Source organism: Cherax quadricarinatus, chromosome 2 (genome assembly GCF_038502225.1).
Source record: "Cherax quadricarinatus isolate ZL_2023a chromosome 2, ASM3850222v1, whole genome shotgun sequence".
NCBI classification, from domain to species: Eukaryota; Metazoa; Arthropoda; class Malacostraca; order Decapoda; family Parastacidae; genus Cherax; species Cherax quadricarinatus.
Genome location: NC_091293.1, coordinates 12,321,077 through 12,344,150, shown reverse-complemented (window position 1 = coordinate 12,344,150; position 23,074 = coordinate 12,321,077). Strand labels below are relative to the sequence as shown.

The following is a 23,074-nucleotide window of genomic DNA, read 5'->3' as shown; positions in this document are numbered from 1 at the left end:
TCATTTATCTGTCTGTTTTGCCTCTGCACAATAGTTTGAGGTCCTGGATTAATTTGGATATCACCACTTAAGAGCGCTACAATAAGAGCTGTGTGCCATTGTTTTTGTTTGGGTATGCGGTGTTGCCATACCTTGCGGCGATAGTGAGGTTTACTTTTCTGGTAGGATGGCAACTGTTGGGCTTTTACTGTCCAGGGCGCTGTTACTCCATTCACCTTTTCCAACCCCCATGACTGATTTCTTTCTTCATGGAATTGAAGAAGAAATATAAATATAATTATGGCAGCCTGTACCCCTCTAATGCTGCCATTTTCACTCTTCGCTCTTTTACTCATATACAATAATATTTATTTCTCTTTTCCAGTCCCTAGTACACTTAGTATCTGCTTTAATTACACTGAATTACTAGTAAAATTTCCTCTTCAAAACCCTCTTCACTGCTCACTTTTCCCTTAACTTCACAAAACCCTTACAGTTAACCTCTTCAAAACCCTCTTCACTGCTCACTTTTCCCTTAACTTCACAACACCCTTACATTTTACCCCTTATTCACCCTTCCCTACCCACCTCACTTCACAGTCTGGCTTCACCAATTAACTTCTAACTCCTTTCCATTCTGGTAGACCAGAAAGGTTTAATCAATGGTTTTATCCTTCCAAATCCCCCTCAATTCCATTTATCGGGGGTTGTGTCGTGTTGTTGTCTCCTGACCTGTTTTGCTGACTCAGCCATTTTTAAAACACTGAGGGGAGTAACACCACCTGACTTTCCTTGAGTTTATAGATATATTTGGCTTTTTCTGCTATGATTCTCTCACTGTACACTGGTCAGCTGAATATAGGTCAGCTACTAAAATATTAACCTTGACTATTTACCTATTCACTTCTTTCCCACGACTGGCACTGAGGGATAACCGTCCTAAGATAAGATAAGATAAGATTTCGTTCGGATTTTTAACCCCGGAGGGTTAGCCACCCAGGATAACCCAAGAAAGTCAGTGCGTCATCGAGGACTGTCTAACTTATTTCCATTGGGGTCCTTAATCTTGTCCCCCAGGATGCGACCCACACCAGTCGACTAACACCCAGGTACCTATTTGCTGCTAGGTGAACAGGACAACAGGTGTGTGGAAACGTGTCGAATGTTTCCACCCGCCGGGAATCGAACCCGAGCCCTCCGTGTGTGAAGCGGGAGCTTTAGCCACCAGGCCACCGGGTCCTATACCTTGGAGTTTTGTACTGTTGATTTGACGATGTCTCCTGTGTTTCCCTCTCGTTAGCACTGGTACAGGTGATATGATGGTGGTCCAGATATGATGCTACTGTCAACAGATGAACGTCAGTAAAGATGAGAATTTCACTTCGCTAGTTGTACGTCTGGCAGTAGCTGCTGTTTGAATGCCGGTCAGCCATGTTAAAGGCTCAATTCTTTCCCTCGTTTGGCACTGACGAAAAAAGTCGTACAGACCTGTCATTTCCTTGGAGATTTAGTTGATCAGGATTTCTGCCATGTTGTCTTCCCGTTAAACACTGGTGCAGTTGATATGGAGGTCAGTTATTTCATTTGGTGGAAAACGTCTTGTGTCTGGTTCACGTCTGGCAGCAGGTCTGGTACTTGAATGCCGGTCCCTCTTCTGTCATATTTAGTCCATTTCGTTGTCGTCACCGTCAGTTTTTATGTAACTATAGTTAACTTGCATGTTGTTGCAGCAGTACTTGCAAATTTGGCCATCACTGGAGTTCGGATAGGCCCAGGGGACGGCAAGATATAGGAGCAGCCTTGTTGCTGCTTGCTGCGGCTGCAGCTTGTTGGAAGTGACAAGATTATAAATGAAAACCAGCATGGGTTCATGGAAGGCAAATCTTGTATCACAAACCTCCTGGAGTTTTATGACAAGGTAACAGAAGTAAGACACGAGAGAGAGGTGTGGGTAGATTGCGTTTTCCTAGACTGCAGGAAGGCTTTTGACACAGTTCCCCACAAGAGATTAGTGCAGAAGCTGGAGGATCAGGCACATGTAAAAGGGAAGGCACTGCAATGGATAAGGGAATACCTGACAGGGAGGCAGCAACGAGTCATGGTACGTGAAGAGGTATCACAGTGGGCGCCTGTTACGAGCGGGGTCCCACAGGGGTCAGTTCTGGGACCAGTGCTATTTTTGATATATGTGAACGACATGATGGAAGGAATAGACTCTGAAGTGTCCTTGTTCGCAGATGACGTGAAGTTGATGAGAAGAATTAAATCGGACGAGGATGAGGCAGGACTGCAAAGAGACCTGGACAGGCTGGACATGTGGTCCAGTAACTGGCTTCTTGAATTCAATCCAGCCAAATGCAAAGTCATGAAGATTGGGGAGGGGCAAAGAAGACTGCAGACAGAGTATAGGCAAGGTGGACAAAGACTACAGACCTCACTCAGGGAGAAAGACCTTGGGGTGACCATAACACCGAGCACATCACCGGAGGCACACATCAACCAAATAACCGCTGCAGCATACGGGCGCCTGGCAAACCTGAGAATAGCGTTCCGATACCTTAATAAGGAATCGTTCAAGACACTGTACACTGTGTATGTTAGGCCCATACTGGAGTATGCAGCACCAGTCTGGAACCCACACCTGTTCAAGCACGTCAAGAAGTTAGAGAAAGTACAAAGGTTTGCAACAAGGCTAGTCCCAGAGCTCAAGGGAATGTCGTGCGAGGAAAGGTTAAGGGAAATCGGACTGACGACACTGGAGGACAGAAGGGTCAGGGGAGACATGATAACGACATACAAGATACTGCGGGGAATAGACAAGGTGGACAGAGATAGGATGTTCCAGAGAGGGGACACAGGGACAAGGGGTCACAACTGGAAGCTGAAGACTCAGACGAGTCACAGGGACGTTAGGAAGTATTTCTTCAGTCATAGAGTTGTCAGCAAGTGGAATAGCCTAGCAAGTGAAGTAGTGGAGGCAGGAACTATACATAATTTTAAGAAGAGGTATGACAAAGCTCAGGAAGCAGAGAGAGAGAGGACCCAGTAGCGATCAGTGAAGAGGCGGGGCCAGGAGCTGAGTCTCGACCCCTGCAACCAAAATTAGGTGAGCACAATTAGGTGAGTACACACACAGGATGTTCCAGAGATGGGACACAGAAACAAAAGGTCACAATTGGAAGTTGAAAACTCAGATGAATCAAAGGTATGTTAGGAATTATTTCTTCAATCACAGAGTTGTCAAGCAGTGGAATAGCCTTGAAAGTGACGTAGTGGAGGCGGGAACCATACATAGTTTTAAGACGAGGTTTGATAAAGTTCATGGAGCAGGGAAAGAGAGGACCTAGTAGCAATCAGTGAAGAGGCGGGGCCAGGAGCTATGACTCGATCCCTGCAACCACAAGTAGGCGAGCACACACACACACACACACACAGAAAGTTCAAGTGTCTTTCGAAAAGTACCTTTGACAACTATTAAATAATTTAGAAACATGCCTGCCCAAACATACACAGTAATTCGTGAAGATTCGATAGTTTGTGACAATATTGGTGCCGGAACTGAGAGAACGAACTGCGAGGAAAGACATTGTCATGACATACGAAATATCCGGAAGATTACAAAGCGTGTATCGGGAAAGACTTTTTTTTTGAGATATGAAAAGACAGAATCGGGGAATATAAATGTCAAATAAGACAAACTGTTGGTATAATCAAAGTCAAAGATTTATTTCCACATGATACAATGTACAGTGATGGATGACATTTGGTTATGTAGCAGAAAACCCGTAATTATGCAGAGAATTTCTGGCATGACTTCGTGCAAAATGAACTAAGCAGGTTAAACCCAACTAAGAGCACCGGCCTAGAAAACGTCCCTTCTAAGTTCCTAAAAGTTGGTGCCTCTGAATTGCCAGTCCCCATTGCTCACATAATAAATTTGTCCATCACCACTAATACCGTACCTGAGGGGTTCAAGGAGCCCAGAGTTACTCCCATCTTCAAGAAAAATAGTAGGTCTGATGTCAGCAACTATAGATCTGTGCAAGAAAGGTATAAAATACCGACAATATGAAAGTTAAGACACATGTGCAACATCTGGATATCTTTATTGTAGACGCTTCGCCATCCAGTGGCTTTATCAATACGGATTCTAGGACATAATTAGAAAACAGTAGAACTCTGTACAAAAGATGAGGTAATCAGTCCCTCAGTCTTGGAGTTAATGTTCACAGCATCGTGGAGGAGAATCCTCCACCACGATGCTGTAAACACTAACTCCAAGACTGAGGGACTGATTACCTCATCTTTTGTACAGAGTTCTACTGTTTTCTAATTATGTCCTAGAATCTGTATTGATAAAGCCACTGGATGGCGAAGCGTCTACAATAAAGATATCCAGATGTTGCACATGTGTCTTAACTTTCAACTATAGACCTGCTACACAATTAACCCGCACATATAAGAGAGGAGCTCACGACGACGTCTCGGTCCGACTTGAACTTTATAAATGGTCCAAGTCGGACCGAAACGTCGTCGTAAGCTCCTCTCTTCTATGTGCGGGTTATTTGTGTATTGTTCCAGTCACGGTATTGTGCCTTTTTCTTTGTTATATAGGCCTGTTAGTATACTTAGTGTAATATCTAAAATTCTACAGAGGGCGGTGAACTATCAAGTAGTTAAGTATATAGTTACCAGTCAGGCTTTAGGAGATATCTTACTCATCCAGCACCTCCCTAATTAATCTGATGGATTACATGAGAATTGAAATGTCGAAAGGGAAACCTCATAGGAATGGTAACCTTAGACTTGCAAAAGGCCTTCGATACTGCCAACCACAATATTTTCTGTAAGAAACTTCAAGCTATCGTCATTGGTTCCGTAGACTGGTTTAATTCCTATCTTAACAACAGGAAACAAATTGTCAAAATCGACAAAACAGAATCAGAGCCCCCGTCGATAGCATGTGGGGTTCCCCAAGATAGTATCTTGGGTCCCTTATTATTTCTATGTTATGTGAATGACATGCCCATCAGTGTCAAGTGCAAACTCCTACTGTATGCAGATGTTAGTGTCATGTGAAGACCCGCAAGATGTAGTTAATATAATAACACTAGAACTGGAGCCCTACAGCAAATGATTAGTAGACAACAAACTATCGTTACACCTCGGGAAAACGGAAGCCATACTCTTGGGCACGAAACATAAACCGAGGAGGGTAAATAATTTTAATGTCCGGTGTAATGGGGAATCCATCACTTTCGTCAGTAAAATATCTGGGAATCTCCTTTGACCCATGCATGTCAGGAGAACTGATAGGGAACAGTGTAGTAAAGAAAGCGAATGCCAGACTGAAGTTCATCTACAGACAAGCACAGTGTCTACCTACTGAGGCTCGCAGGACCCTATGTCTAGCCCTTTTACAGTGTCATATGGATTACACTTGCTCTTCATTACGAACTTCCTTAGGAGTTGTAAAGTATTTATGGAATGAGTCTAGGGGATCTTCAGTATGAAATATACTCATGGGAAATCGTAATAAGACATTTTATATAATGATATAATTCAATTTTTTGTGCAGATCAATGTTAGTATTAAGAAGATCGAAACACTTTATAAAATATCTCTTTTAATGTAACGTATATTGCTTTATGGTCTTAAGGTATTTTAATGGTACCTTTTACCTATTAATTAGATACAAACACTTTAACAGACTTATAATCATATACAGTTACAATAACCTCCATTCTGGCTGAACGGGTCTTTATACATAGAATTGATAAAGTTACAGAGTCTCCATTTCCGGAGATGATCAAAGTTTTGACCATTTTTATAATTTGACCAGAATAATTGAAGTCTCTTGAACACAGGAGAGTTTCTACTAAGTGAAAGTGTTACAACTACTCACACTTTCTGGAGACTAAGAGAATAATGCTATACTCCAGGTAGTTTCTTAATTAAAAATTGAGCAGGAAAGGAAGACCTCGAGACCGAGAGAGGTGTTGTACTGCTTAGCCCACACCACTCACACCTGACGTCAGCTCGTGTCAGGCGAGTAGTACAGAGGTGGGGCCACACAAACATTAATTAGTCATCACCCATGGTGAACGATCCATTTCCTAAGCAAAATAATTAATCATTTAAATATGCATATAATGATAATGTGGAAAGATGAAAATGAATATATAATATTATAAAGCTGATTATTATCATTTTAGCTATTAACGAGAATAATTGCAATGTAATATTAGATAGAAGAACAAATATGAAAGTTATATTTTACAAAACCCACATTTCGGTGTAACACTCTTCATGGTGCTCTGCCTTGACAAAAACTACAAGATAAACTGGAAATCACCCAGAACAAAATGGCAAGATTCATCCTAGACCTGGGTCCAAGAGAATATGTAAGCCAGGATGAATTACAACAACTGGATATGCTATTCACTGCTTGACTGGCAGGGAGAGTGATTGTGCCCAGCACCCCTCTACTGTTCATCCAAGCGAGCTACCTGGTAACTACATGGCTCTCAGTGTGAGATGACGTGTAAACACAGTTGGAAAAGAGCTCCTCCGTGGGGCGGTAATGCCTACTTTGGCTCCGGTGTTACTCCCAGAGATCATACATGATGTGTATTGTAAGAAGTGGCCTTAAATGGAGCTTACAGGAAGTTTGTGAAATTGCTCTCTGCTACTGTGTATGAGTTGTTAGTGGTTCCTTTTGAAGATGTCAGTGCTGATGTCACACCAGCAGTGAGGGTGAGGGTAATTAACTTCTCGCATCATTATATGTGGTCCAAACTACACAACATGCTCTTTGAGGCAGACAAAGCTGACATCCGCAGCATCTTTGACAAATATGGGGCTGTCCATATGGCCCAACAAGGCAAGTGGGTGGCTGGTGCCTATGCGGGCCTCCCAGAGGGAACCTATACCCTCAGAATGACATTGTGTCACCCTATGTGTGCCTTGAGAAGTTCAAAACACAGGTCATGGTCTCGTACACTGGGCAGCGGCATATATGCCGCCTGTGTGGGGCCTACGACCACATGGCCGCCGAGTGTGGGAAGCAGAGATGGGCACCTGGACCGGCAGGAGAAGCACCTGTTTATGAGTGTGAGGTGATTGATGGGGAACGATGGCACAGTGGAGGGAATGGTAGTCAGTGGAGCAAGGAGGTGGAGGCTACAGACGTTGTGTCAGGGGAGGGCACAGAGCTCCAAAAGTCCGATGGCCCAACGACTTTACAAACGGTGAGTGGGGAGGCAAAGGTGTGTGCAGATGTGATGGCTATCAAAGCAGAGCTGGCGATGGTGCTGCAATCCACATACCTGCCTGCAGAGCAGTTTGGTCCCACCGAGCAGGTGGCTGGTGATGAGGTGGAGGAAGTGGTGAGCCAGCAGAAAGAGGACCATGTGGGGCCTGGGACTGACTGTGCAAATGCGACATCGGAATGTGAAGTGGACTACCTGATGGTGGAGGTGGAGGTCCATTGTGTGGCCTCCCAGGACACTGACATGGAGGAGGAGGTCGCCACATGAAAGAGGGTGGCAGCGTTGGATTTGGACAATGTCCCGATGCCGGCGCAACGATCCGAGAAGAAGGCATGGGTTGACAGGGTTCATCGTGGCACCCATGGCAAGCAGCATAAGCAGGTAGTTGGGGGGGGGTGAGTGGTGAGCATGGTAAAGGTGGTTCCTCAGGTCCTGGTGGGATTGGGAAGAGTGTCATGGGGTGGCAGGGATGGAAAAATTAAGTAGGCCTCAGGTGTATGGCTGTCATTGTCAATGGACTGAGTGATGGTGTGAAGCATGAGTGGTTTCAGAAGATTTTGTACAAATATAAAGTGGACATGGTCTTTGTAAAAGAACATAACTTTAAGGTTGGCTGCGTATTGGTGCTGGATGAATATCAGGCATTTGTACTGCCGTCTGATCGTTTGAAAGGGGGTGTGGGGGTCTTGATCTGGGAGGCTAGCCCATTTCTTTTGCATAGGAGTGAAGGAGGGGGTGATGGGCGGGTCATGCATGTGGATGCATGGTGGATGGGTGAACATGTGTCATTTGTATGTGTGTATGCACCGGCTGAAAGTGATGTGTGGGTGAAGATGGCATTTGTGTGTGAGGAACTCGTGTATTTCCTATGCATGCTGCCGTCTGTGGTGATTGTGAGTGGGGACTGGAATTGTGTCATTCGGCAGGCAGATATGGTGCCCAGGGGAGAGGATTATATATTCACTGTATTAGGGGACCTTTTTCAGGATATACAATTATGGGATGTTTTTGAGGGAAGATCATGGGAGGTGGAGCATACTTTTGTGAGGCAGGGATATGTGGCGCATTTAGACAGACTGTATCTATCGTGATGGGTACTTGTCGAGTCTCTACATACCGCTGAGGTGGCATATTTAGATCATCATGAGGTTGTGGCTGAGGTGGGGTGGGTGTCGATGGCTAGAAGGCATGGGGGATATTGGAAACTGAACACGAGGGTTCTTGTGGATGAGGAGGGGTTAGGGGGTTTAACAGCTTTATGGGAGCAGCTTCAGGAAGAGGGGAGGGGGGTGTAGGATGTGGTGGGTTGGTGGGATGGTGTGGCAAAGGTACGGATCCATCAGTTTTATGCGTGAGAAGGTAAGCGCATTAATCAGTTGTGGTATGGTTTAACCAGTTACTTAGAGGATAGGTTAAGGGATTGTTATGGGTGAGGGGTGGTGGCAGGGACTTATCCAGTAGAAGAAATTGATATGCTGAAGGGGAGGATATGTGAGTTGCAGGAGGAATGTTTTGAAGAGGTGCGGGTGCAGGCGGGTTTGGAGGAGGTTTTATGGGGACACCAGCCTTCTGCGTGGATGCTGCACAGCCAGCAGCTGAGGTGGCAGGTCACTACTGTCCTGTGCTTGGAAGTCCACTTTTCAGTGGAGGGATATCAAGTGGGTCAGGTTTTGGGGCAATGGAGGGTCTGAGTGTATATGCAGATAAATGGTATGAGGAGTATTGGAAAAGCCGTGGGGTGGAGAGGGAAGATTTAGAAGGTATGTGTGGGTGCGTGGCATGCAATCTGGGGAGGAGCAATAGAGAGGCGCTGGGAGGTGCCATCAAAAAGGAGGAAATCTGGAAGGCATTCATGGAGATGAGCAAGGGAAAGGAGCCGGGTATCCATGGTCTACTGTGTGAATTTTACATGCAGCATTGGGAGCTGATGTGGGGATTTCTAGTTTGGTTGATGAATTTGACGAAAGAGGGGGGTACACTGGGTGAGATGCAGGCTATGGTGGTGGTGGTGCTGGCGCTGAAGGGGCAGCAGCAGCGTACCCTTCAGGATTACCGAGCCATTTCATTGTTGTGCACTGATTACAAGCTGTTTGCGAAGGCCTTAGCGAACTGCCTCAAATGTGTCATAGGGATGGTGGTGTCGGAGAGTCCCTTTGGGTTGCCAGGCAGGTCAATGGTAGTGGGGCATGGGATCCTTAAGGGGTACATGGAGGAACTGGAAGGGAGGAGGGGGTTTGTTAGCATTGGATTGGCCTGGGGCGTATGATAGAGTGGGAAGGGGGGCTTTGAGGAGCATCCTCCTCTGACAAGGTTATGGGAGGAAATCGTGGGGTGGGTAGAAATGTTGTACAGGGGGGTGCAGGTGCAGATCAATGGGTGTGTGGGTGCAGCAGTCATCATGGAGTAGGGTCTTTGGCAGGGGTGTCTGATGTCACAACTCTTGTTTGCATGCATACAGGACCCCTTTTACAGGTTGATTTAGGATCGTATATGCTGACAGGCATAGGCGATGGGCCAATCTGGCCTGGTTTGGTGGGATATGTTGATGACTCGATTGTTCTGGTGAGGGAAGGGACACGGTTGGGGGAGTTAGAGGAGGTTGTATCCATGTTTGGGGGTGCTACAGGTATGGAAGTGACCTTAGAGAAATCAACAATCATGGAGTTGGGGAAATGGATGGGAAGAGTGGAGTGGGGATGTGCCATGATGCAGCAGCAGGCCGGAAGTTTAAAGATCTGTGGCATCATCTATGAGGGTGACCTGGGATCAGTGAGGGAGGCCAACTCAGTTCAGATGGTGGATGTTACGCAGAAATGTGGGATAGCTGGGGGCTTGAGCCTTGTCTAAGGGCAAAGGTAAAAGTTACACACATCTCAAGCATAAACAGGCCACCCAGGGCTATCCCAGTCAAAACAGAAAGCGCTAAACCAGTATGTGTTACTTCAATGGGTTGGTTAACAGAGGGTTAGGCAAAAATCCCAGTTAGGAAAATATATCTATTTATTCAACATAACACTATATACACACTCTAGAAACACCTTAATCCTAAACGCCCAAATGAGGGTACACAAGAAACAGCTGGCTGGAGGTCCAGCCACCATAACCACTAGGCCTAGTCAGCGCCAGGCCGTCACTACTCCACTACCAACCCCATTTCTTATTTCCTCACTCATCCCACAGCACCCTGACCATGTCAGAGCCTAGGTGGGCATACAGGTAAGCCATAGAAGAGCCTATGGCTGGAGTTGGTTAAAAGGAGTACACAACTACAAACTTAGCTTAAACACACAGCATCTCCGATGCCAGCCTCCACACCGTGCTGACTCCACGTGACTCCCCTAAGCCACACTTACTCTGCGTACCCAAACACAGTTGGAAAATAAATACCTAGCAGGATTTCTTTATAATTACAGTTAGAGTATTTTACAGTGCCCCCAAATGCACATTATGAATTATAAAATTATTATTTACAATTATAACATTCATACTATTATGGCACACTTCTCCACTATATGTACATTACAATGTCATGCAGAACCCTGCATAACACCCCCACCCCCAGACCATAGGTCTCACTCTGCTAGCGGGGTCCCTACGGACACCGCTAGGCAAAAGAAAAAAAAAAGAAAATAAACCCCACATTAAGGTCTGAGGCAACGGGCAAAATGATAACTGGGGAATGACCACCATACAATCACGGTCTTTTGGTACTACAAATATGCAATATTAACAAACTGAGGTACTAGATTGCAGACATGTGAAACTCGCCGAACATAAAAGTGATCAAGTTCTATGCCAAACGAGCCCACAGTCACACTCTTAGACAACTGTGTTAGGAAAAGGCACCATCACAACACAGCGCTGGCCAGGCACTGGCGTTGATGCATTTTACCTAAATTACATCAAGCAAACTTATAAACGAGCAAGTTAACTTTGTACAAAAGTGCCCCTGAGGAATGCCGTTTTATGAAGTAACACCAAAGTTCAGTATGTTGCAAGGCAGACCAAACTGTATGTGCCACCAAAAAAAACTTTTAAACAGTAAGTACATTTTCCAGTAGTTCAAAGAAAAGGAAAACAGATTTTACATGTTAAATTCTACTTAGAAAGCAACATCACATTATCACTCCCATCTCACAGCAATTTTTAGTAAACAAAACTGGTTCCCCATGACACACCTCTGCGAGAATCAGGAGAGCACAGGAGAGGGAAAAATATCAGGCCCCAAAAACAACGGGTGGATAGTCACATAAATCTTGTTGGTGGGACTGTGGCCGTAAAACCCTGGAGTCATCACTGAAGACCCCCAAAAGGTGGACCTCCCAGGCCGACACCTACATGTCATTCCAAGGACCCTGGAGTCACCCCAGCGGTGATCCAAAAAGGAAAAATTGAAAAGAGTCCTGGAGAACCAAAACACCTCGGATCAAGAGACATGACCCAAACAGTGGAGGGCATCACCGCCAGCCCCACATTCACTAAAACGTTAGGTCCAACAGTCCCTATACCAACATAAAACAGAGGCGAGGCATTCCAGCCAACACCTAAAAAAAAAAGTAGCATACCTTACCTAGGCATGGCACTTGATGTGACTACCCCCCAAAACACACACACACTAGGGAATCCTGATACCTCCAGCTCCAGCTCAACCTGCCCTTCTCCTTTGGGTGGTCCAGGGTTCCATCTACTCGTCTACTGCAAATCACTGCAAAATAAGAATAGATAAGTGATCTATACACTACATCGTGCACTTTAAACATGAGACAAGGCATCAGCAACCACATTCTCCGCTCCCTTCACATAATGAATCACAAGATTAAGAGGTTGGAGAAACAAGGCCCACCTCATAAGTCTCTGATTGTGGTTCCTCATTAAGTGAAGGAAACGTAAAGGATTATGGTCACTATACACAGTTATAGGGTGAACTGATGATGATATATACACCTCAAAATGTTGCACTGCCAACACTAAAGCAAGAGCCTCCTTTTCTATGGTGGTATAACTTCTTTGGTGCCTGTTACTTTTTGCCGAGAAGCAGCCGAGTGGCATTACTTGCCCTGCTCTACCCTGCAACAAGACTTCCCCAACCCCTGTATCATTTTGCAAAACCCGGGGTGGGTAACTCAGGATTATACATAAAAGATCTTGAGTGTTAATGGCATACAAAAGGTTCATGTACAGAGATATTAAAGTTACAAATATGGGTGTGTCCTTGGCACACATGGTCATGGGAATCAGATGACCCCCCCCCATGGTTCATTCACACAATTTGCATGTATTTCATAAAGAGGAGACAAAACCTTATTTCTTAAATGTATCTGGCGGCAGTCAGTGCACGTGTTCAAGGTATCACCTAGTGTGAGACCAGTAAAAGACAACGTCCACCGACTCTCGCTGGATACAAACACAGTCTCTAGAAATAAACACTTCACTTCCTTCAAGGAACCTATTTCACCCCAGCTTACATCATGCCAGGCCTGCTGACATTGCACAAATTTCAAAACCTCTACCTCATGGGGGTTAACATGGCCCCATTTTTCAGCATCCCAAAACTCTTTCACTAAGGTGCACCATGGCTGAGCCAACACTACAACCAGTCTTTCAGAAGATCCAAGTCTTCCACAATCTCTTACAATTTTCCTGCTTACATTATCTTTCTCAGGGACCTTATCCACCATCATTTTGAAGCCACCACACAGTTCCATCATAGCCTTCCCAGGACCCGGCTCCAATGCCAATCCCATCTCTCCAGCTTCCAGAATATGTAGCACCACCTCATGGTCCCATGTCATCCTGGGCAGACTGGCAGGCTGGTGCACTAGTGCCATCGACCTCATCTTAGCCAAGCAGTTTCTGAAACTGAGAAAAAACACCGCGGGGGAAACATCACCATCCTCACGTAGCACATGACTTAATGATTCCAGAGTGCTTCCCCACACGGTAATGAAAAGGAGGGGAATTCCCTCCTCCCAGTCCTTCTGGTACTGGGTAAAACAAACATGCATTGCCCTGAGAGACTGGGAAAACCATGGTGCTTTTCTTTGACTCCTAGGATGATATACATTGGTAAATTTAACCTCAAGTAGGCCTCTCAAAACTACATGACATTTCATAAAATATGACTTCTGGGTGATTTGTGCAAAGCCTAAGAGACAAAAATGTTTCACCAGAAATCTCAAAACCACACACACAAAATTATTCAGAAAGGGTATAGACTCTGGTAACCTGTTAGAAAAGGAATTTATTAATAAACACTGATTATTTAGCTCTCCCGTCTTAACACTGAAATGCCGTTCCTTCAGAATCTGTAAAAAATACTGACAAAGACACTTTAATAGTTCTGCTGCGGCCACGTAAGCACAGGTCCTCTTAAAAAGAGTCTTGCTCATTTGATCAACTCTGCAAAATAAACACTTGGTAAATTTGGGAACCACATCCTCCGCAACAGCTGATAAATGAATAGCGTTCCGGAGGTCACAACCTTCCTGGGCCTCACTCAGCTGCTGCAGAGTCAGGGGATTTTTTCCCACATCAGCACCAAGACCACTTCTCCAACCGAGTTCCGGTTGAGCCGGTTCATCACTGCTCAGAGTCTCCTGCAGGTCAGACTCAATGAACAGGCTCCCCAGGCCCAAACCATCACCACAGTGTGCAGAAGGGTCACAGGGAGGCACAGCTCCTGCCTTGTTCCCCTGTTTAGTCCTAGAGCACACTGAAAAATTTTCAGGCACCGTTGCTCCAATTAGGTCATTACCACCTTGTAAAGCAGGGTCCTGCAAAACCAAACATTCCTCACTTTTGAGGAGTCCCACAACGTTGTTGCCTAGTAGAAGGTCAACTCCTGCAAAAGGTACATCTTCTGCAATACCTACAGGTAGGTACCCAGACTGGTACGCAGACTCTACCCATAACCTGTGCACTGGAGTCCTGACAGGGACTCCAGTTATCCCTTTAAGAAAAATGTCCAATCCGGTGTAGGTGTCATCCGACACTGGCAATACACCCCTGCGAAGCAAGGTGTATGTGCTACAAGTGTCCCTCAAAGACATAACACCCGTGACCCTACCTTCATTTTGGTGTAAGGCCACAGTAGACTTACTTGAATAGACCTTCATCCGAGGGTCTAAGACAGCTGGTCTTCTTTGGATACCTTGGGGCAAGACTGCAATGCAAGCAACATCATGTGTAACTGGTGTATTTACTGGAGAAGCATCTGCTGCAGCCTGGTCCCTAAGCATCTTTCGACAATATGGCTGCAGGTGGCCCTGTTTATTGCAATATGTACAGTGATAAGGTTTAAAAGCCCCCTGCACACTTGACATAGGCTGGGGCCCATGATCTTGGGGAACTGGACTCTTTCTACCTGTCCCCGGTAGTCCTGGACCTGTGACAACTGACTTAAAACCTTCTCGGGTAGGTACTGGAAAATTAGGCTTATTAAAACTCTGGTGGTTATTAGGCTGGTAAATGGGTGGCTTAAACTTCTGAAATTTCTTATTCCTATTGGTGGGTGGAGAAAACTTACCATTATTAGTATGTGGGGGGTGGTAACTACTACCAAATTTTTGGTTAGCTAAAAATCTGTCACCCAGCTCTAAAGCATTATTAAAATCATCAAGATCCTTCTCCTCAAGATATGCCTTAAGGTCAGGAGGAACATTTCTCAAAAGATCCTCTAACAAAATTAAGGTAATTACACCCTCATAATTGCCTACCACCCCCTTTGAGCGACACCACCTATTTAGAAGTGACATCTTCTCCTTACCATATTCCACCAAAGACTGCCCTGACTGAAACTTTAGTCCTCTAAACTTCTGCCGGTACCTTTCCGGCAACATTTGATAAGCCAGTAAAACTACCTCTTTTAGCTTATGATAATCAGAAAAGGCCGATCCTTCTAAAGAACTAATGGCCTGTAACCCTTTACCAACTAATTGGGTTCTTGCTAATGTCGCCCATTCCTTTTCCGGCCAAACTTGGGATTTGGCCGTACTTTCAAATAACAGAAAAAACTGGTCTGGGTCTTTCTCTAGGAATTTGGGCACAAATTTTATGGCTTTATCCAAATGAAAAACATCTACCCTCGTGTCTGTGTCTGGGTGAGAAGCAAGCTGCCTCTCTTTAGCTCTTTCTTGAGCCCTAAGCTCCTCTAAGGCTCTCTGTTCCTGGATCTTTGTACGTTCAATCCTTAACCGTTCCTTTTCTTCTGCAACTAGGGCTAATTTCATTCGTAAAATTTCTACTTCCTTATCCAGGTCCCTAACATGGGAATTTGATTCAATGTCACCTTCCAAATACATGTCATCCCCAGAATTTTCACTAGTGTCAGCCATTTTGGGAAACAATAGCACCAAATCTTGCTATTAGCCACAGAACTTACTGATATAAAATAATAAAGCACACAGCAAAGTACATACACTGAAGTAGTATATTCACAAGGAGTGATTGTCATGTGACTCCCTAAAATTAAACAGGATTGCACACAAGAAAATCCTGGCAGAAAAAATGGAGCTACTGCACCTACAGAGGAAAATTATTCACAGAAATTTAGGTAAACATAACCCCCTAAAAATCAGCAAGATTGTACCTGCAAGGGTAAATTATGCACAAACTATCAAGTATTAATAACACCCTAAAAATCAGCAATATGGCACAGAAAGGTAAATTATTCACAGAGTATTAGTTAATAATAACACCCTAAAAACCAGAAATATTGCACACAAAGGTAAATTATTCACAGGGTATTAGTTAATAATAACACCCTAAAAACCAGCAATATTGCAAACAAAGGTAAATTATTATTTTAGTGTGAGTGTTATAGTGAATGCTTCCTCTGACCAACCCAGTAAAGAATGATTATTGACTTTCCAGGTTGCAAACTTGAATTACCACATAAAATTTGATAATTCTCCCATATACAGGCCCCCATGTTACGCAGAAATGTGGGATAGCTGGGGGCTTGAGCTTTGTCTAAGGGCAAAGGTAAAAGTTACACACATCTCAAGCATAAACAGGCCACCCAGGGCTATCCCAGTCAAAACAGAAAGCGCTAAACCAGTATGTGTTACTTCAATGGGTTGGTTAACAGAGGGTTAGGCAAAAATCCCAGTTAGGAAAATATATCTATTTATTCAACATAACACTATATACACACTCTAGAAACACCTTAATCCTAAACGCCCAAATGAGGGTACACAAGAAACAGCTGGCTGGAGGTCCAGCCACCATAACCACTAGGCCTAGTCAGCGCCAGGCCGTCACTACTCCACTACAAACCCCATTTCTTATTTCCTCACTCATCCCACAGCACCCTGACCATGTCAGAGCCTAGGTGGGCATACAGGTAAGCCATAGAAGAGCCTATGGCTTGAGTTGGTTAAACAAAAGGAGTACACAACTACAAACTTAGCTTAAACACACAGCACCTCCGACGCCAGCCTCCACACCATGCTGACCCCACGTGACTGCCCCCAAGCCACGCTTACTCCGCGTACCCAAACACCCTTGGAAAATAAATCCCTAGCAGAATTTCTTTATAATTACAGTTAGAGTACTTTACAGTGCCCCCAAATGCACATTATGAATTATAAAATTATTCTTTACAATTATAACATTCATACTATTATGGCACACTTCTCCACTATATGTACATTATGATGTCATGCAGAACCCTGCATAACACGTGGGGAATGCAGGGGAGGGGGTTTGGGAGGTGAGGCGGATTGTTTTAGCAGTGACGTTCTATCGAATGTTGAGTTGCAATAGGAACATTTAGGGGAAATGGTGGGGGGTGGCATTTTCGGAGAGTTATAGAGCTCTACAAACCATACCCCCGGCCGGGATTGAACCCGCGGTCATAGAGTCTCAAAACATGGTTTGTTTGCAATCGTGTCATTATGATTTCTTAAGTCAAGTTATAGAGCTCTCACTGTAGGGCGCAGTGGTTCCCAAACTGGGGGTAAATTACCCCCTGGGGGTAACTTAACCATTTTTGGGGGGTAATGGAGGGGTGACAGAAAAAAAGTTATGAATTCTGAAAATCAAGAAAACAATGCGGTACCCGGTATGAGGATTATTGTTAACTTTGTCTTAGTATATAAAGTTGTAAAGTAAACCTATTATAAGTAAGTAATAAAGTTAAACCAAATAACAATAAACATCAAAAACTAATATACAGTATTAGAAAAGAAGAAATATATAGCTAAGTGTGTGGAAACCCAAAAGTATTTTGACAAGTATGCTTCAGGACAAAAGTCACTCAGTAGCCCAGATCGACCTGTCCAGTATGCGTCACTCACTTCCTGAGGCTGCCTCTATTTCACACTGTCAGTTTATCTGTGAGCATCAGCCGAGGTAGACATAAGCTGGTATGTATGTGTACTGCCCTGTGCAGTATATAGTTAGTATTTACCCACTGTTACTGTGAATTTGTAGCTATTATTAATTTTATATATAATGTATGTGTGGTTCTTACGTTTTCAATGGTTTTGCTAGGATTAGCAGAGTATGCGAGGCTGTATACGTTCACTGTAGTCTCGCGCTACAGGGTGCTCTTGTGCTGACAAGCATGATACTTGCAGCCTGATAATTTTGAATGTATGCGTGTGTGCTTGCATCAGTGAACTTGTGTTAGCTGCCATGCGAGAAATTATGTACCTTGCGTTTTGCAGTGTATGCATGGATATTCTTCTTTTTCTGCAGATTGAACAAGAAAATGTCCAAAAAGCGCACCTACACTGACGCCTTTCTTCGCCATGGCTTTGTGAATTTAACTTCTGGTGGAGAGGATCGGCCACAATGTGTGGCATGTCACAAAGTGTTGACAAATGAAAGCCTCAAGCCATCAAAACTCTCAGCTCACCTCCAGAAGTGCCATCCAAATCTTCAAAATAAGGATCAGGCTTATTTTCAGCACCAGGCTGTAGCACTGAAGAATATCCAGTTCGGCTCATCTGGAATTCAAGCCCAAAAGCTTCAAGCTGCGGTCGAAGCATCCTACTGTGTTGCATATAAAATTGCCGAACAACAGAAATGCCACACCATTGCAGAGAATCTGATTATGCCTTGTGCATACGAGATGGTAAGCAAGGTATGTGGGGAGGATCAAGCGAAGAAACTGAGTGTCATATCTCTATCAAACAACACCATCTGCCGACGAGTCGATAAGTAAGTAAGTAAGTAAGTAAGTTTATTCAGGTATACACAAATACAGTTACATAGAATTATCATACATAGCAGCATATGTGTAGAGAACCTAGGATAACCCAAAAAAGTCAGACATGGCATCAGATATCCTGTCCCAAGTTACAACAGAGATCAAGGAAAGCTCATATGGCAAATTCTCCTTGCAATTTGATGAATCGTGTGACGTAGCCAGTTGTGCTGTTCTCCTTGGGTTCGTCCGTTACGTCCACCAGGACAAGATCAAAGAAGAAGAGATCAAAGAAGAGAGCCTTGAAGTTGTTGGTATCATTCTCAACAACATATCTGTGCGAGAAGAGCTTCTCAACTGTGCTGGGTATGAAAACAAAAAAGAGGACTCGCTTGAATGTTGCAAACGATGCCAGGCTGGCACTTTCAACCACGAAGCCAAGAATTCCTAAACTAGCTTCAAGTATGCAACTCCATCCATCCCACTGATGTTCTTGACATCTTTGGTAATAGTCATTAGAGATGCACAATGTTCAAATACAATAAATAAAAGAAAATATCTCAAGTGTTTTAATTTAGCCATATATATCAATAATAACAACATTTTGTGAAAGAGGTAACATGCTTTATGTGGCATGTTAAATTGGGTAACAAGCTGAAAAAGTTTGGGAACCACTGCTGTAGGGGATTTACTGGGCTTGTGAAAGTGGGGGGGTAGAGTGTAAGGGGGGGGGCTGTCTGCTGAAGACATAGGGGGTCAGGGGTTGCAACGGGTTTGCCTCTTGGGGTGTGTGAGGTGTGATATGTGGTCGTGCGTGAGCGGAGATGTGTTGAGTGTCCGTTGTAACGTCTCCCGCCAGTGGCCTGAGGACCGAATATTTCCCATTAGTGGATGTTGTTATATGGTCTATTGTATTTACATGTCTCTACCATTTTTCTATGTTGCTTTCATCTTTCATTGTTAATTAATGTTAGGATGTGAGTAAACCATACCCCCGGCAATCGTGTCATTACGATTTCTTGAGTCAGGATGTGAGTAGGTTGATGGGTGGGAAACACAACCGGAGGTGGGGGAGTTTTCCCGCCCGTATGTGCAGGTGTGAGTTTACGTTACAAAAGGTTTTCATACCTACTGAGACTCAATTATGTGTGATTTATATATTTCCATGTTGTTGTATTGTATTGGTTTTAATGATACATACCTAAACCAAGAATGGTGGTTGAGGCTTGTGCAAGTAGTCTGTGACCGCATGTTGCCCAACCGTGGATGGTATGCTAACTGGACTGTTACTGTATATATGTAATCATTTCTGACGGTTGTTCTTCATGTTCCTTGTAAAACATGTCAGGTTTAGAACAAGTGTATGGGTGGGGTCAAGGGGGGGAGGTATAGTTCCCACACACAGCTGTACATGTTGTGTGATTTTAGGCAACAGACAGTTATCATCCCTGTTCTAGGTCAGTTTATATGGAATTTTATTTATTTATTTTGATGTTTTTAAACGTTTTAAATAAAATATATATAAAATGCATATGCTGAATGTTCAAGACAGGGTAAAACTGAAGTCAAAGTTTATAAAATTGCTCACAGTATCCAGAATATCTTGGTGCCAGTTTTGTCAAGGTTGGGAACCAACATAATCATAAATACACATGTAATCTTCCCTTATTACTAGAATATCTCCTTTATGGTATAATAATAAGATATTATCTCCTACATTGTATAATAATAAGGTATTAAAATGACCCCAATGAAAATAAATCACTTTGACTTTTTGGGTAATTCTAGGTTCGCTACACATATACTGCTTTGTATGATAATCTATGTAACTATTTGTGTATACCTGAATAAACTTACTTAAGCTTAAGTTAAACTTAAGACTATAGTGGCACTAATTATTATTTGCTTATATTTATGCAATAAAGGTGTACAAACAACAATATTAACATATATATATATATATATATATATATATATATATATATATATATATATATATATATATATATATATATATATATATATATATATATATATATATATATATGAATAACAGGAAAAGTTAGTAGATGGATCTTTAACTTCCTAACAAACAGAACACCAAGAGTAATAGTAAACAGAGTAAAGTCTGAGGCTGCTACAGTAAGAAGCTGTTCCACAAGGTACACCACTCATGCCCATCTTGTTATTCATCCTCATATCTGACATAGACAGAAATGTATGCCACAGCACTGTGTCTTCCTTTGCGGATGACACCCGAATTTTCATGACAGTGTCATCCATCGAAGACTCCGTAAGACTCCAAGTGTACATCAACCAAATTTTTAAATGTGTTCAATGAATACAAATTTCAGTTACTCAGCTGTGGAAAACTCGAGGAAATTAAAACTGTATCGGAGTATAAAACGAATTCCAACCACACAACAGAGCGAAAAACTAATGTGAAGGACCTGTGAGTGATAATGTCAGAGGATCTCACTTTCAAGGATCACAACTATGCATCTACCACGTCTGCTACGAGAATGATTGGATGGATAATGAGAACCTTCAAATCTAGGGACGCCAAGCCACTGATGATTCTCTTCACATAGCTTATTTTCTTTAGGTTGGAATATTGCTCTATACTAACGGCCTCTTTCAAGGCAGGCAAAATTGTGGACCTGAAGAATATACAGAGAACTTTCAGGACACGTAATAGTACGATAAAGTACCTAAATTACGGAGAATGGTTGAAGTCCCTCGATTCGTACTCCCTGGAATGCAGGCTAGAAAGCTACATGATAATATGCACTTGGAAAATCCTAGAGGGACTAGTCCCAAATTTTCACACAAAAATCTCTGCCTACGAAAGCAAAAGACTCGGCACGCAGAGCGACTCCCCCCCCCCTTTTAATGAAAAGCAGGGGTACCAACCATGAGTATGCTAAGACAACGCAATGTGTCAGGAACCCAAGACTGTTCAACTGCCTCCCAACATACATAAGGGAGATTACCAGTAGACCCCTGGCTGTCTCTTAGGCGCTGGACAGGCACCTACAGTCAGTTCCTGACCTGCCGGGCTGTGGCTAATTCGCTGGTTTATATGCGGCCAGAAGTAGCAGCCCGGTTGATCAGGCCCTGAACCACCTCGAGACCTGGTCACGGACCGGTCAGTGGGGGCATTGGTCTCCGGAATCCCCTCCAGGTATACTCCAGGTATCACTATTTTTTTAATAAAATTTGCAAATTGAGACTTACTTAACCCAATAACTTGAACCTTTCATTGAACAAATTACACCAGAGCTAAAAGTTTGAAACAGAGAGCAAGATGCATACTACAGTTATTACATAGCATTCATTAATTACAAGTTTAATTAGTGTGTGTTAGTACAGTGATCAACTTGCACCTACGAATCCTACAACTATTGATTACAATCCTTCAACTAAGATGGATCAAACATTAAGGACCAAGTCGCTCAGATGACCTGACCTGAAGCACTTATTGATAGTTACAACAGGACCCATTAACATAATATTAGACACAAAAATCTATGACATGCCCATGTTTGGCTTAACCTTTGTAAAAATTCAATGTGCATAAAAGGACCAAAAATCTGGAACTTCCGCATTAGTCACGATATATGGAAAATAATACCTCACACATATATATAAAACTGACGAATTGACATCTATACACTCTTACATGAAGTTAAATATGGGTATAACATTAATCATAATTATTAAAGGGGTGGACCGGTAAGCCGGCTGAAGGCCTCGGTCAGATGACCAAAAGCTCCAACTGTAGGTCATCATATGACTAAGATCCACGTTAAGGAACTTTTGTCATGTTTCCTGACAAACATTATACCTACCCACACACTCCACTACAGTCCCTTCTATGTAGGATACACCAGTGCTGAAAGTTTGAAGCCTACCAGAAGAGGCTTTCCCAAGTTATTGCATGGTAACCAGAACCGGGACAGTTACAACACTGACCAGAGAGCACCTACACATTCCAGGAGCTGAGTGAACCTTTCACTAATTAAAAAAAAAAATTGAAAATTTGAAGCGAATCTGACGAGGCTTTCTTAAGTTAATAAATAAAATCCTTAGTGGCAGTTTGAGAAGTGCAAATGGATAGATATTTAACTTCCTAATTAACAGAACCCAAAAAGCAATAATAATTAATAAAATCAGAGGCTGCTACGGTGAAGAATTTTGTTCCCTGAGTCACTGTAGTCACTGTAGTCACTGTAGTCACTGTAGTCACTCCACTCCTCTATCTCAGTCTCTTATCTGACTGACACAGACATAAAGTACTGCACTGTATCATCCTTTTTAGACGATACTAGAATCATCGAGGCCTGGTCATGGACCGGGCTGCGAGGGCATTGACCCCCGAAACGCCCTCCAGGTATACTCCAGGTGTACTCCATGTATATTCCAGGTATACTCCAGGTATATTCCGGGTATACATGGGAGAGAGACATCCGTAGAGGACACAGCGAGTTTCCAAGGTGATATCTACCAAGTCTTCCAGTAACCTATTGACAATAATATGATGTTCAAAGAGAACAAATTTCAGTTACTAAATTACTGAAGGATTGAGAAAATGAAAAAATAGATCAAGATAAATCACAGAGTAGAGCGTAAGTTTAATGTGAGAAACTTGGGAGTGCAAATGTAAGATTTC

At 43.3% G+C, this 23,074-nt stretch overlaps 1 protein-coding gene across 2 annotated transcripts in view; it reads left to right on the top strand.

Moving 5' to 3' along the window:
• LOC128686658 (cytochrome P450 4C1-like) overlaps positions 1–23,074 on the top strand; it is a 123,396-nt gene that overhangs the window by 99,014 nt on the left and 1,308 nt on the right. The window lies entirely within an intron of this gene.